Below are 16,164 nucleotides of genomic sequence, written 5' to 3'. Positions count from 1 at the left end.
TCAGATCTTAAAGCAATACTGCAGTATAAATGGAAGAACATTAACATCGGATAGAACAAACTTGCACTGATACCAAATCAGTTACCACTGATGATTTATTAGAAGGAAACTCACATGGTGAGTAACATATTTTCATCTGTACAGATAATGTGTACTACCATTTTGTTCAATGATGAGTTGGTAGGACAAGTTCTGAGGCATCAAGGGATCACAAATTTAGCCTTGTAGGGCAGCGTGGAGGGTAAAAATCGTAGAGGGAGACCAAGAGATGAATACACTAAGCAGATTCAGAAATATGTAGGTTGTAGTAAGTACTGGGAGATGAAGAAGCTTGTACAGGAGAGTAGAGTAGCATGGAGAGATGCATCAAACCAGTCTCAGGACTGAAGACCACAACAACAACAACAGCAACTGATATTCTTGGTCCACTGTTGTTGTTGTGGTCTTCAGTCCTGAGACTGGTTTGATGCAGCTCTCCATGCTACTCTATCCTGTGCAAGCTTCTTCATCTCCCAGTACTTGCTGCAACCTACATTCTTCTGAATCTGCTTAGTGTATTCATCTCTTGGTCTCCCTCTACGATTTTTACCCTCCACGCTGCCCTCCAATGCTAAATTTGTGATCCCTTGATGCCTCAAAACATGTCCTACCAACCGGTCCCTTCTTTTTGTCAAGTTGTGCCACAAACTCCTCTTCTCCCTAATTCTATTCAATACCTCCTCATTACTTATGTGATCTATCCATCTAATCTTCAGCATTCTTCTGTAGCACCACATTTCGAAAGCTTCTATTCTCTTCTTGTCCAAACTAGTTATTGTCCATGTTTCACTTCCGTACATGCTACACTCCATACAAATACTTTCAGAAACGACTTCCTGACCATTAAATCTATACTCGATGTTAACAAATTTCTCTTCTTCAGAAACGCTTTCCTTGCCATTGCCAGTCTACATTTTATATCCTCTCTACTTCGACCATCATCAGTTATTTTACTTCCTAAATAGCAAAACTCCTTTACTACTTTAAGTGTCTCGTTTCCTAATCTAATTCCCTCAGCATCACCCAATTTAATTTGACTACATTCCATTATCCTCGTTTTGCTTTTATTGATGTTCATCTTATACCCTCCTTTCAAGACACTGTCTATTCCGTTCAACTGCTCTTCCAAGTCCTTTGCTGTCTCTGACAGAATTACAATGTCATCGGCGAACCTCAAAGTTTTTATTTCTTCTCCTTGAATTTTAATACCTACTCCAATTTTTTTCTTTTGTTTCCTTTACTGCTTGTTCAATATAAAGATTGAATAACATCGGGGAGAGGCTACAACCCTGTCTCACTCCTTTCCCTTCCACTGCTTCCCTTTCATGTCCCTCGACTCTTATAACTTCCACCTGGTTTCTGCACAAATTGTAAATAGCCTTACGCTCCCTGTACTTTACCCCTGCCACCTTTAGAATTTGAAAGAGAGTATTCCAGTCACCATTGTCAAAAGCTTTCTCTAAGTCTACAAATGCTAGAAACATATGTTTGCCTTTTCTTAATCTTTCTTCTAAGATAAGTCGTAAGGTTAGTATTGCCTCACGTGTTCCAACATTTCTGCGGAATCCAAACTGATCTTCCGCAAGGCCCGCTTCTACCAGTTTTTCCATTCGTCTGTAAAGAATTCGTGTTAGTATTTTGCAGCTGTGACTTATTAAACTGATAGTTTGGTAATTTTCACATCTGTCAACACCTGCTTTCTTTGGGATTGGAATTACTATATTCTTCTTGAAGTCTGAGGGTATTTCGCCTGTCTCATAAATCTTGCTCACCAGATGGTAGAGTTTTGTCATGTCTGGCTCTCCCAAGGCCGTCAGTAGTTCTAATGGAATGTTGTCTACTCCCGGGGCCTTGTTTAGACTCAGGTCTTTCAGTGCTCTGTCATACTCTTCCCGCAGTATTGTATCTCCCATTTCATTTTCATCTGCATCCTCTTCCATTTCCAGTACATCGCCCTTGTATAAACCTTCTATATACTCCTTCCACCTTTCCGCCTTCCCTTCTTTGCTTAGAACTGGGTTTCCATCTGAGCTCTTGATATTCATACAAGTGGCTTTCTTTTCTCCAAAGGTCTCTTTAATATTCCTGTAGGCAGTATCTATCTTACCCCTAGTGAGATAGGCCTCTACATCTTTACATTTGTCCTCTAGCCATCCCTGCTTAGCCATTTTGCACTTCCTGTCGATCTCATTTTTTAGACTTTGTATTCCTTTTTGCCTGCTTCATTTACTGCATTTTTATATTTTCTCCTTTCATCAATTAAATTCAATATTTCTTCTGTTACCCAAGGATTTCTATTAGCCCTCGTCTTTTTACCTACTTTATCTTCTGCTGCCTTCACTACTCCATCCCTCAGAGCTATCCATTCTTCTTCTACTGTATTTCTTTCCTCCATTCCTGTCAATTGTTCCCTTATGCTCTCTGGTTCTTTCAGTTTATCCAGGTCCCATCTCCTTAAATTAGCACCTTTTTATAGTTTCTTCAGTTTTAATCTACAGTTCATAACCAATAGATTGTGGCCAGAGTCCACATCTGCCTCTGGAAATGTCTTGCAATTTAAAACCTGATTCTTGAACCAAGTATTAGCTATGATTAAGCTATGCTCTGAGCAAAATTCTACTAGACGGCTTGCTCTTTCATTTCTTCCCCCCAATCCATATTCACCTACTATGTTTCATTCTCTCCCTTTTCCTACTACCGAATTCCAGTCACCCATGACTATTAAATTTTCGTCTCCCTTCACTACCTGAATAATTTCTTTTATCTCATCATAGATTTCCTCAATTTCTTCATCATCTGCAGAGCTAGTTGGCATATAAACTTGTACTACTGTAGTAGGCGTGGGCTTTGTGTCTATCTTGGCCACAATAATGCATTCACTATGCTGTTTGTAGTAGCTTACCCGCACTCCTATTTTTTAATCATTATTGAACCTACTCGAGCATTACCCCTATTTGATTTTGTATTTATAACACTGTATTCACCTGACCAAAAGTCTTGTTCCTCCAATCACCGAACTTCACTAATTCCCACTATATCTAACTTTAACCTATTCATTTCCCTTTTTAAATTTTCTAACCTACCTGCCTGATTGAGGGATCTGACATTCCACGCTCCGATCTGTAGAATGCCAGTTTTCTTTCTCCTGATAACGACGTCCTCTTGGGTAGTCCCCGCCCGGAGATCCGAATGGGGAACTATTTTACCTCCGGAATATTTTACCCAAGAGGACGACATCATCATTTAATCATACAGTAAAGCTGCATGCCCTCGGGAAAAATTATGGCTGTAGTTTCCCCTTGCTTTCAGCAGTTCGCAGTACCAGCACAGCAAGGCCGTTTTGGTTAATGTTACAAGGCCAGATCACTCAATCATCCAGACTGTTGCCCCTGCAACTACTGAAAAGGCTGCTGCCCCTCTTCAGGAACCACATGTTTGTCTGGCCTCTCAACAGATACCCCTCCGTTGTGGTTGCACCTATGGTACGGCCATCTGTATCGCTGAGGCACGCAAGCCTCCCCACCAACGGCAAGGTCCATGGTTCTTGGGGGGAGGTTTGGTCCACTATTAAAGAGAAAAGGGGGATTCTGCAATATCTTTGTGATTATTGATGTCTGTTCTAAATTTATTAATCCACTGACAAAAGCAACAAGCAAAAAGAAAATTTCTAAACCAACAGGTAACTATTTTAGAAAATTTAGTATACTACAAACTTTTCTATCTGACAATGGGTCTCAGTTTAGACATACATCATGGAAAATCTTTGTGGCAGAATCAGAACTAAAGCCATTGAAATTTTAGCGTGTCACCCTACAAGTAACGTGTCTGAGAGATACACAAGAGCAATAGACAGACATTGCAGTACATGTAGGACATGTTAATTGTATTGACTATGCCAGTCATTTCGATGGCATAATAAATCGTTTAGAACATTCTTCAGCTGGAAATTGTTGTTGTAGTGGACTTGAGTCCAGGGCCTGGTTTGATGCAGCTCTTCATGCTACTCATCCTGTGCAAGCTTCTGCATCTCCCAGTACATACTGCAACCTATATCCTTCTGAATCTGTTTAGTGTACTCATCTCTTGGTCTCCCTCTACGATTTTTACCCACTGTGCTACCCTCCAATACTAAATTGGTGATCCCTTGATGCCTCAGACTATGTCCTACCAACCGATCCCTTCATCTAGTCACGTTGTCCCACAGATCTCTCTTCTCCCCAATTCCAGTTAATACCTCCTCATTAGTTAAGTGATCCATCAATCTACTCTTCAGCACTCTCCTCTAGCACCATATTTTGAAAGCTTCTAATCTCTTCTTGTCTAAACTATTTATTATCCATAGTTAACTTCCATACATGGCTACATTCCATACAAATACTTTCAGAAAAGGCTTCCTGACACTTAAATCTATACTTGATGTTAACAAATTTGTCTTCTTCAGAAAAGCTTTACTTGCCATTGCCAGTCTACATTTTATACCTTCTCTTCTTCGACCATCATCAGTTATTTTGCTCCCCAAATAGCAGTACTCATTTGCTACTTTTAGCATCTCATTTCCTAATCTAATACCCTCAGTATCACCCAATTAAATTCGGCTACATTCCATTATTCTCGTTTCGCTTTCGTTGATGTTCATCTTATATCCTCCTTTCAAGACACTGTCCATTCCGTTCAACTGCTCTTCCAGGTCCTTTGCTGTCTCTGACAGAATTACAATATAATCGGCGAACCTCAAAGTTTTTATTTCTTCTCCATGGATTTTAATACCTACTCCGAATTTTTCTTTTGTTTCCTTTACTGTTTGTTCAATATATTACTGTTTCCTCCATATACAGATTGAATAACATCAGGGATAGGCTACAAGCTCCTCTAAATCCCTTCCCAACCACTGCTTCTCTTTCATGTCCCTCGACTCTTATAACTGCCATCTGGTTTCTGTACAAATTGTAAATAGCCTTTCGCCACCTGATTTTACACCTGCCACCTTCAGAATTTGAACTAGAGTATTCCAGTAAACATTGTCAAAAGCTTTCTCTAAGTCTACATATGCTAGAAACGCAGGTTTGGCTTTTCTTAACCTATTTTCTAAGATAAGCCATGAGGTCAGTTTTGCCTCATGTCTTTCAACATTTCTATGGAATCCAAACTGATCTTCGCTGAGGTTGGCTTCTACCAGTTTTTCCATTCGTCTGTAAAGAACTCATGCTGGTGTTTTGCAGCTGTGGCTTATGAAACTGATAGTTCGGTAATTTTCACATCTGTCAACATCTGCTTTCTTTGGGATTGGAATTATTATATTCTTTTTGAAGTCCGAGGATATTTCGCCTGTCTCATACATCTTGCTCACTAGGCGGTAGAGATTTGTCAGGGTTGGCTCTCCCAAGGGTGTCAGTAGTTCTAGTGGAATGTTGTCTACTACCGGGTCCTTGTTTCGACTTAGGTCTTTCAGTGGTCTGTCAAACTCTTCGTGCAGTATCATATCTCCCACTTTATCTTCATCTACATCCTCTTCCATTTCCATAATTTTGTCCTCAAGTGTGTCGCCCTTGTATAGACCCATTACATACCCATCCACCTTTCTGCTTACCCTTCTTTACTTAGAACTGGGATTCCATCTGAGCTCTTAATATTCATGAAAGTGGCCCTCTTTTCTCCAAAGGTCTGTTTAATATTCCTGTAGGCAGTATCTATCTTACCCCTAGTGAGATAGGCCTCTACATCTTTACATTTGTCCTCTAGCCATCCCTGCTTAGCCATTTTGCACTTCCTGTCAATCTCATTTTTTAGACGTTTGTATTCCTTTTTGCCTGCTTTATTTACTGCATTTTTATATTTTCTCCTTTCATCAATTAAATTCAATATTTCTTCTGTTACCCAAGGATTTCAGTTAGCCCTCGTCTTTTTACCTACTTGATCCTCTGAGGCCTTCACTATTTCATCTCTCAAAGCTACCCATTCTTCTTCTACTGTATTTCTTTCCCATATTTGTGTCAATCGTTCCCTAATGCTCTCCCTGAAACTCTCTACAACCTCTGATTCTGTCAGTTTATCCAGGTCCCATCTCCTTAAATTCCCACCTTTTTGCAGTTTCTTCAGTTTTAATCTACAGGTCATAACCAATAGATTGTGGTCAGCGTCCACATCTGTCCCTGGAAATGTCTTACAATTTAAAACCTGGTTCCTGAATCTCTGTCTTACCATTATATATCTGAAACCTTTCAGTATCTCCAGGCTTCTTCCCTCTATACTACCTTCTTTTATGATTCTTGAACCAAGTGTTAGCTATGATTAAGTGATGCTCTGTGCAAAATTCTCCCAATTGGCCTCCTCTTTCATTTCTTACACCCATTTCATATTCACCTACTATGTTTCATCTCTTCCTTCTCCTACTACTGAATTACAGTCACCCATCACTATTAAATTTTCGTCTCCCTTCACTATCTGAATAATTTCTTTTACCTCATCATACATTTCATCAACCTCTTTGTCATCTGCAGAGCTAGTTGGCATGTAAACTTGTGCTTCTGTGGTAGGCGTGGCCTTCGTCTCTATCTTGGCCACAATAATGCGTTCACTACGCTGTTTGTAGTAGCTTACCCACACTCCTATGTTTTTATTCATTATTAAACCTACTCCTGCATTATCCCTATTTGATTTTGTATTTATAATGCTGTATTCACCTGACCAAAAGTCTTGTTCCTCCGATCACCAAACTTCACTAATTCCCACTATATCTAGCTTTAACCTGTCCATTTCCATTTTTAAATTGTCTAATGTACCTGACCGATTAAGGGATTTGACATTCCACACTCTGACCTGCTGTCCGCCAGTTTTCTTTCTCCTGATAACAACGTCCTCTTCAGTAGTCCTCGCCCGGAGATCTGAATGTGGCACTATTTTACCTCCGGAATATTTTACCCAAGAGGACGCCATCATCATTTAACCATACAGTAAAGCTGCATGCCCCCGGGAAAAAGGCTGCAGTTTCCCCTTGCTTTCAACCGTTTGCAGTAGCAGCGCAGCAAGGCTGTTTTGGTTACTGTTACTAGGCCAGATCAATTAATCATCCAGACTGTTGCCCCTGCAACTACTGAAAAGGCTGCTGCCCCTCTTCAGGAACCACACGTTTGTCTGGCCTCTCAACAGATACCACTCCATTTTGGTTGCACCTACGGTATGGCTATATGTATCACAGAGGCACCCAAGCCTCCCAACCAATGGCAAGGACCGTAGTTCATAGGGGGGGGGGGGGGGAGCTGAAAATTATGTTTAACGGAAAACCTACCAGTTCCACTTTTTGAAGTATTTAATACTCACTTTACCAACTCATTACACCTCAGAAAAGGGAAGGAAATGGTAAATAGCCCATGAAAATGCGAGGAGAAACAAGGAAATTGTGACATGATGCAAAAGGTAACTGTGGTCAGTTTGGGATTGGAAATTTTGTTTCGGTGAAAACACAATTAAAAACGTAAAATAATGACTTCTAAGTGACAGAATTTTTTCATATTTACATAGCGCCCTTTGAGATTAAGCAGAAGCCTCACCCAAATGCGCGAATGCTCAAAAACACAAATCTAGGAGATGATTTGGACTTCATAATGTAGATCAATTAAAACCTTACAAGCATGATCCTTAAAGCAATGATTTGTCTTGTGGATGTTTTCTGGGTTTTCAGCATTACAAATTACAAGAAAATAGTGAAAATTTTCGCAACATTTGAATACTCACCTGTCTATGATTGAAAATTGAAAAACCTGTTCTTTACGTGAGAGAGAAATAGATTTAAATGACAATTGCTCTATGTGTACTTTAACTGGAATAACATATAATGATGTTGAAATGCAGTATTCAATAAGCAATAAGTTGCAATTGAATAAAACTACATACATACACACACACACACACACACACACACACATATATATATATATATATATATATATATATATATATATATATATATATATATATATGATTGAACTGTGATTTTCATATAAAAACTATATCTATCCCTATGACACTTACATATTTTTTCTGTCATCCTATAAAAACCTCAAGTCTTGTTTGTCAGAGAGAAAAAGTAAGACAGATGTATAGGTGTAAGTTTAATGGAGGGGGAAAGAGCATTAACCTCAAGTTATATTTTTTATTTTTTTTTGCAAGCTTTTCCTGATTCATATGTTAGCAGTCAGAAAGCAAAAGTTGATGAAGATGATTACATACCTAATGGTAATGAAGTGAGAAGTAGGAGCAATAAACATATTAAGTACTGATTATTACTATAATTTTGTTATCAATATATTTTGAGTCTGTCATCAGCATTCTTGAAATAAAGACTGTATCTACTTTGCTACCCCATGGTGGGTTATAGAATTCATAATTTAGTAATTAGAATTCTGTCTGCACTTACATGTTCCTGTATATCATTATTTTTCTGTAAAAATGAATATTTCAAATGTGGGGCTTTGCAGAACTGTGCATTTGTACATTGGAGTATATTAGTCTATAGATGGAGGGATGGTAGAATTTGCAAGTCTGCTCAAAACATAATGTACTATAAAATTCAAATATAAATCTTAACAATTAGCCTATGAATAAAAAGATGCTGATTCAAGATTCAACTGTGATGAAATAAATTATTTGCATTAACTGTACTATTTTTCTTACAGGCAGAAGAAAATTTTATTCGTTATTGAATTCTAAATTTATTACCATGTTATGTGTAATTGTTTGTGTTACGTAAAGGGAACTTTCAGTTTTGCTATCTACTTGTGTTGTGTGTGGGCACCAAATGCATAGACATTGAAACAAATATGATAATACAATGATAATTTTAAAATGATTGTAAATGTTTGTAGAACTGTTTCCATTTTTCTGAGTTACAGGGAGTCATGATTAGGCTTTACATAGATGTATCCTGTTAAATCCTGAAGTCCAGCTAAAATGTCCAAAGTTTTTACTTTTGTGTACATGTGATTACGTTATTTTTCGGAATTGTGGGAAAAATGTGAAAAGCATTACACTGTTGAAAATCGTTAGTTACAGCAAAGTTTAGTTTTGTTGTATTTACAATGAGCTACAAGAAATTTTCATTACAAAAACAAAAACTTATTTAAAATTCAGAATATTTTGGCAAAAAAGTGTTTCAAAACTTATGGGATAATTAATGTTGTTACAAATACTTATGTTCCATAGAGACACGCAATCTTATCAATATATGATTTTGTGTATGTGTATGTGTGGTGGAGAAGTGGGATGGGCATTATAACGAATCCATAGTATAGGGACTTCTTTTCAATAGAAGAGTGTAATACATATTCTGTTTAACGAAATTTTCAACTATGTTTTATCAGACCTTTGGGATTCTTTCGAAATTTCTTTCTTTTCAACGATGTCTAAAATATTTTGGAAATCAGTTTAAATCTTTGACTACTAAAAACGTTAGTTCCCCTATATATTTCAATTATTTCTTTTGACTGACATTGGCACATGTTTACATAGTGAAATATTTAATTACAAAACGTCCATCATAATGTCAACTATCCATAAAATAAAAACTGTTATAAATTTTCAGAAGTACCAGAAAAGACTGTGATGTTAATATTGTACAACTGTATTTTGATGCTTTGCCTGGTAAGTCGTGCTTTGTGTAATCTCTGGGTAGTAGTTTGGAGTGACGAATTATTTTGTGAACTGTTGACTGTATACACTGTGTACCACATAAACTGTCCATTTTTGTAAATCTTGAATAAAGAAAAGAAATGCAATAACATCAATTACAAAGTCAATGAAAGTAACCAAGATACGATTTGTTGGAGACATTGAAATTGACAATAAGCCATGATGTTTTATCCTCTACAGATTAATATCTTCACTGAAACATTTGAACCCTGGCCCTCTTGAACTATCATTACCCAAAATATATTGGGCAGTGTGCCTAGCCACAAATTTGTTAAAAAATGCACATGAGTGTTATTATTGATTTATAATTTATGCAACAATGAACAATGGAGTTTCTGTTCTACAGTGCCACTTCACATCACACATATACTGATATACATTTACATGTCTGGTAGTGCCAACAAAGAAATGTTATTATTAAAATTAAATAATTTTAGTAATCATTCTTTGACTAGACTACAGGGACAGGACTGTTAGAACAAGTGAACTGTAGACCTCAATCTGCATTAATATTAAACGATCTCTCACTATATTGAAATGTACTATTCATATCTGCTCTAGCTGAATTGTATCTTGTAATGTAAAAAGAAAAACACCTACTTTGAAAAAAGATGTTGGCTCCACAGTTTTATTAAATAGTTGTTGTATATTTCCTGCTAGTACCTTAAGATTTACTTGACAATGCTTGTATTTTGTAAACATAATAGTTACATCTGTTGTATACGTGGAAGAACCCTGGAGATACTAAAAGGTATCAGATAGATTATATAATGGTAAGACAGAGATTTAGGAACCAGGTTTTAAGTTGTAAGACATTTCCAGGGGCAGATGTGGACTCTGACCACAATCTATTGGTTATGACCTGTAGATTAAAACTGAAGAAACTGCAAAAATGTGAGAAATTAAAGAGATAGGACCTGGATAAACTGAAAGAACCAGAGGTTGTACAGAGTTTCAGAGAGAGCATAAGGGAACAATTGACAGGAATAGGGGAAAGAAATACAGTAGAAGAAGAATGGGTAGCTCTGAGGGATGTAGTAGTGAAGGCAGCAGAGGATAAAGTAGGTACAAAGACGAGGGCTGCTAGAAATCCTTGGGTAACAGAAGAAATATTGAATTTAATTGATGAAAGGAGAAAATATAAAAATGCAGTAAATGAAGCAGGCAAAAAGGAATACAAACGTCTCAAAAATGAGATCGACAGGAAGTGCAAAATGGCTAAACAGGGATGGCTAGAGGACAAATGTAAGGATGTAGAAGCTTATCTCACTAGGGGTAAGATAGATACTGCCTACAGGAAAATTAAAGAGACCTTTGGAGAGAAGAGAACCACGTGTATGAATATCAAGAGCTCAGATGGCAGCCCAGTTCTAAGCAAAGAAGGGAAGGCAGAAAGGTGGAAGGAGTATATAGAAGGTTTATACAAGGGCGATGTACTTGAGGACAATATTATGGAAATAGAAGAGGATGTAGATGAAGACGAAATGGGAGATACAATACTGCGTGAAGAGTTTGACAGAGCACTGAAAGACCTGAGTCGAAACAAGGCCCCCGGAGTAGACAACATCCCATTAGAACTACTGACGGCCTTGGGAGAGCCAGTCATGACAAAACTCTACCAGCTGGTGAGCAAGATGTATGAGACAGGCGAAATACCCTCAGACTTCAAGAAGAATATAATAATTCCAATCCCAAAGAAAGCAGGTGCTGACAGATGTGAAAATTACCAAACTATCAGTTTAATAAGCCATGGCTGCAAAATACTAACGCGAATTCTTTACAGACGAATGGAAAAACTGGTAGATGCAGACCTCGGGGAGGATCAGTTTGGATTCCGTCGAAATGTTGGAACACGTGAGGCAATACTGACCTTACGACTTATCTTAGAAGAAAGATTAAGAAAAGGCAAACCTACGTTTCTAGCATTTGTAGACTTAGAGAAAGCTTTTGACAATGTTGACTGGAATACTCTTTTTCAAATTCTAAAGGTGGCAGGGGTAAAATACAGGGAGCGAAAGGCTATTTATAATTTGTACAGAAACCAGATGGCAGTCATAAGAGTCGAGGGGCATGAAAGTGAAGCAGTGGTTGGGAAAGGAGTGAGACAGGGTTGTAGCCTCTCCCCAATGTTATTCAATCTGTATATTGAGCAAGCAGTAAAGGAAACAAAAGAAAAATTTGGAGTAGGTATTAAAATTCATGGAGACGAAGTAAAAACTTTGAGGTTCGCCGATGACATTGTAATTCTGTCAGAGACAGCAAAGGACTTGGAAGAGCAGTTGAACGGAATGGACAGTGTCTTGAAAGGAGGATATAAGATGAACATTAACAAAAGCAAAACGAGGATAATGGAATGTAGTCAAATTAAATCGGGTGATGCTGAGGGAATTAGATTAGGAAATGAGACACTTAAAGTAGTAAAGGAGTTTTGCTATTTAGGAAGTAAAATAACTGATGATGGTCGAAGTAGAGAGGATATAAAATGTAGACTGGCAATGGCAAGGAAAGCGTTTCTGAAGAAGAGAAATTTGTTAACATCAAATATAGATTTATGTATCAGGAAGTCGTTTCTGAAAGTATTTGTTTGGAGTGTAGCCATGTATGGAAGTGAAACATGGACGATAACTAGTTTGTACAAGAAGAGAATAGAAGCTTTCGAAATGTGGTGCTACAGAAGAATACTGAAGATAAGGTGGATAGATCACGTAACTAATGAGGAGGTATTGAATAGGATTGGGGAGAAGAGAAGTTTGTGGCACAACTTGACTAGAAGAAGGGATCGGTTGGTAGGACATGTTTTGAGGCATCAAGGGATCACAAATTTAGCATTGGAGGGCAGCGTGGAGGGTAAAAATCGTAGAGGGAGACCGAGAGATCAGTACACTAAGCAGATTCAGAAGGATGTAGGTTGCAGTAGGTACTGGGAGATGAAGCAGCTTGCACAGGATAGAGTAGCATGGAGAGCTGCATCAAACCAGTCTCAGGACTGAAGACAACAACAACAACAACAGTTACATCTGTAAGTACTAATTCCTGTTTGCAGTGCATTATTACTTGACATTTAGCTGTACAACAAACACTCATACTTGCCATGTAACAAACAGAACTTTTTAATCTTCAGTCCAGATCTTCAGATAATTTTTAGAGAGTGGCTAATTAAGCATATTCTTAAATTTTTAATTTGAACTGGTAGGAATTTCCAGTTTCTTGCTTTATGTTTCACAGGAGCCTGTTGAATACCTTATCTGTGCAACAGAATCAATAACTTCCCTCTGATCTCTAGGCCACAAGGCAAAGTGCACATTAATGTTATTTCAAGTGTGTTGTATTTTGGTTGTACATCACGGTTGCACTGAATCTTCTTTTCATTAGCAGTAACAGAAACGACTTCTGCTCATGTACTGGGAAGTGAGTGTAAGAATTCCTGGAGCCTGGAAACTCTTTCTCTACAGTGTATTTTTATCAATTTTACAGCATAATCTTTTTTATCACTCTGGTGAGTAAATGCTTCATTTACTTTACACCCACATTCATTGACAACAAAGAGTGAAAATATGCAAAGAAGCCCACATCAATGTTTAATCCACCCAACCCCCAAATACTTTATCATTTACATAAACAGTATTGCATTTCTGTTCATCCTAAACATTTCCATTTATATGTGGATAATCATGAGACTAGAGTATTTGTCTTCATATTATGGTTTGGTAGTTTTCTCTAGTAGGTGCAGGAATCATACAACTAATGAAGAAGACACATTGATATGATAATACTGCTTTATTACTCATAACCCAACATACAAGACATTCACACAGTGTGAGATTCTAAAGCGAACTAACTTCCCTGAAGCCCGCCCAGATATTGTACTCAGCCAGTCTGTTTTCTGGTTGAATGCTCATGTGTCCACAGGGCCTACGCTCCCCTCCCCCCCTCCATAATGGCCATAAAGCTGGCCAGATTATATCACCCTCTATCATTATGAAGTCACACTTACTCAGTGCCTTGTGGGCGAAAACATGTGGATTAGTATGTGAGGTAGACATTGGCTCCCACATATGGTTAATATGGATCTTCTACATTTACATCTACATGGATACTCTGCAAACCACATTTAAGTGCCTGGCAGAGGATTCAACGAACCACCTTCACAGTAATTCTCTATTATTCCAATCTTGTACAATGCGCAGAAAAAAACGAACATCTATGTCTTTCCATGCGAACTCTGATTTCCTTATTTTATTATAATGAACTTTTCTCATTAAGTAGGTCGATGTCAACAAAATATTTTCGCATTCGGGCGAGAAAGTTGGTGATTGAAATCTCGTGGAAGGATTCTGTGCAATGAAAAACAAATTTGTTTTAATGATGACCACCCCAACTCCTGTATTATTTCAGTGACACTCTCTCCCATATTTCATGATAATTCAAAATGTGCTGCCCTTCTTTGAACTTTCTCGATTTACTCCTTCAGTCCTACCTGGTAAGGATCCCACACTGTGAAGCAGTATTCTAAAACAGGATGGACAAGCATAGTGTAGGCAGTCTGTTTAGTACATCTGTTACATTTTCGTAAGTGTAACGCCATTAAATCGCAGTCTTTGGTAAGCCTTCCCTACGACATTTTCTATGAGTTCCTTCCAATTTAAGTTGTTTTTGCAATTCCTAGGTATTTAATCGAATTGACAGCCTTTAGATTTGACTGATTTATCGTGTAATCGAAGTTTAAAGGATTCCTTTTAGCACTCACTTAGATGACTACACACTACTCGTTCATTAGGATCAACTACCAAGTTTTACACCATACAGATATCTTTTCTAAATCGTTTTGCAATTTGTTTTGATCTTCTGATGACTTTACTAGTCGATAAACGACAGCATCATCTGCAAACACCTTAAGACAGCTGCCTAGATTGCCTCCTAAATCGTTTATACAGATAAGAAATAACAAATGGCCTCCTATATCACTACCTTGAGGAACGTCAGAAATCACTTGTGCTTTACTCGATGACTTTCCTTCAATTACTAACAACTGTGACCTCTCTGACAGGAAATCACGAATCCAGTCACATAACTGAGACGATCTACCATAAGCACGCTGCGATACAAAGTTAGAAATACGGAATCACTTTGAAATCCCTTGTCAATAGCACTCAACACTTCGTGTGAGTCAAGAGTCAGTTGTGTTTCACAAGAACTATGTTCTTTAAATCCATGTTGACTGTGTGTCAAGAGACTGTTCTCTCTGAGGTAATGGTTAGTGTTTGAACACAATATATGTTCCAGAATCCTACTGCATATCGACGTTAATGATACGGGCCTGTAAATTTGTGGATTACTCCTACACCTTTCTTGAATATTAGTGTGACCTGCACAACTTCCCAGTCTTTGGGTACGGGTTTTTCGTCGAGCGAACGGTTGTATATAACTATTAAGTATAGAGCTATTGTGCCAGCATACTCTGAAAGGAACCGAACTGGTATACAGTCTGGACTGGAAGACTTGCTTTTACTAAGTGATTTAAGTTGCTTCATCACTCCGAGGATATCTATTTCTACGTTAATCATGTCTGCAGCTGTTCTTGGTTCAAATTCTGAAATATTTACTTCGTCATCTTTGGTGAAGGAATTTCTGAAGTCTTTGTTTAGTAACTCTGCTTTGGCAGCCCTGTCGTCGATAGTATTTCCATTGCTGTCATGCCAAGAAGGCACTGCTTGTGTCTTGCTTCTATTACACTTTACGTACGACCAGAATCTCTTTGGATTTTCTGCCAGGTATCGAGACAAAGTTTCGTTGTTCAGACTATTATAAACATCTTGCATTGAAGTCTGCCCTACATTTCAAGCTTCTGTAAAAGATAGCCAATCTTGGAGATTTCACGTCCATTTAAATTTGGTATGTTGTTTCCGTTCTTTCTGCAATAGTGTTCTGGTCCGTTTTGTGTACCAAGGAGGATCTGCTCCGTCTTTTGTTAATTTGTTTGGTATAAATCTGTTAACTGTATCCGATGCTATTTCTTTGAATTCAAGCTACATCTCATCTACACTTACATTGTTAATTTGGAAGGGGTGAAGATTGTCTCTCAAGAAGGCGTCAAGTGAATTTTTATCTGCTTTTTTGAATAGGTATATTTTTCGTTTAACTTTATTTGCTGTACCAGCGCCGGTAGGTCTGTTGGTTCAAGAGGTCAGTAGAACAAACTTTGTGGGAAGTATGAACAATTCTCCTTACAAGATGTCTGCTAGTGATCTGTGAAGGTCTTCACTGAATGCAGTATGAACACCTAATAGTACCCATGGCAAGGCTTCCATCCACAATCCTCCATGGTTTAGGGCTCTGTGCCATCACTCCACAAGCCCATTACTCTGAATGTGGTATGTGGTCATACAATTACATATAATGGAAGAGGTTGTACAGTGCCTCGAACAGAGCGGACTCAAATTG

General features: G+C 38.0%; 1 protein-coding gene across 2 annotated transcripts in view; it reads left to right on the top strand.

Annotated features, from left to right (window-relative positions):
• The window catches only part of LOC126354972 (cytochrome P450 4g15-like), a 332,675-nt gene that overhangs the window by 300,021 nt on the left and 16,490 nt on the right, over positions 1-16,164 (top strand). Inside the window, exon 7 of one of the 2 annotated variants that reach the window (XM_050005057.1) lies at positions 9,617-9,816. The exons of the other annotated variant lie outside the window; for it this stretch is intronic. The gene's annotated coding sequence lies outside the window, so the exon portion shown is untranslated. Of the gene's footprint in view, positions 1-9,616; positions 9,817-16,164 lie in introns of those variants that run through there. 2 annotated transcript variants of the gene reach the window in all.

This window comes from Schistocerca gregaria, chromosome 3, assembly GCF_023897955.1.
Source record: "Schistocerca gregaria isolate iqSchGreg1 chromosome 3, iqSchGreg1.2, whole genome shotgun sequence".
NCBI classification, from domain to species: Eukaryota; Metazoa; Arthropoda; class Insecta; order Orthoptera; family Acrididae; genus Schistocerca; species Schistocerca gregaria.
This window is presented reverse-complemented; position numbering and strand designations above follow the sequence as displayed.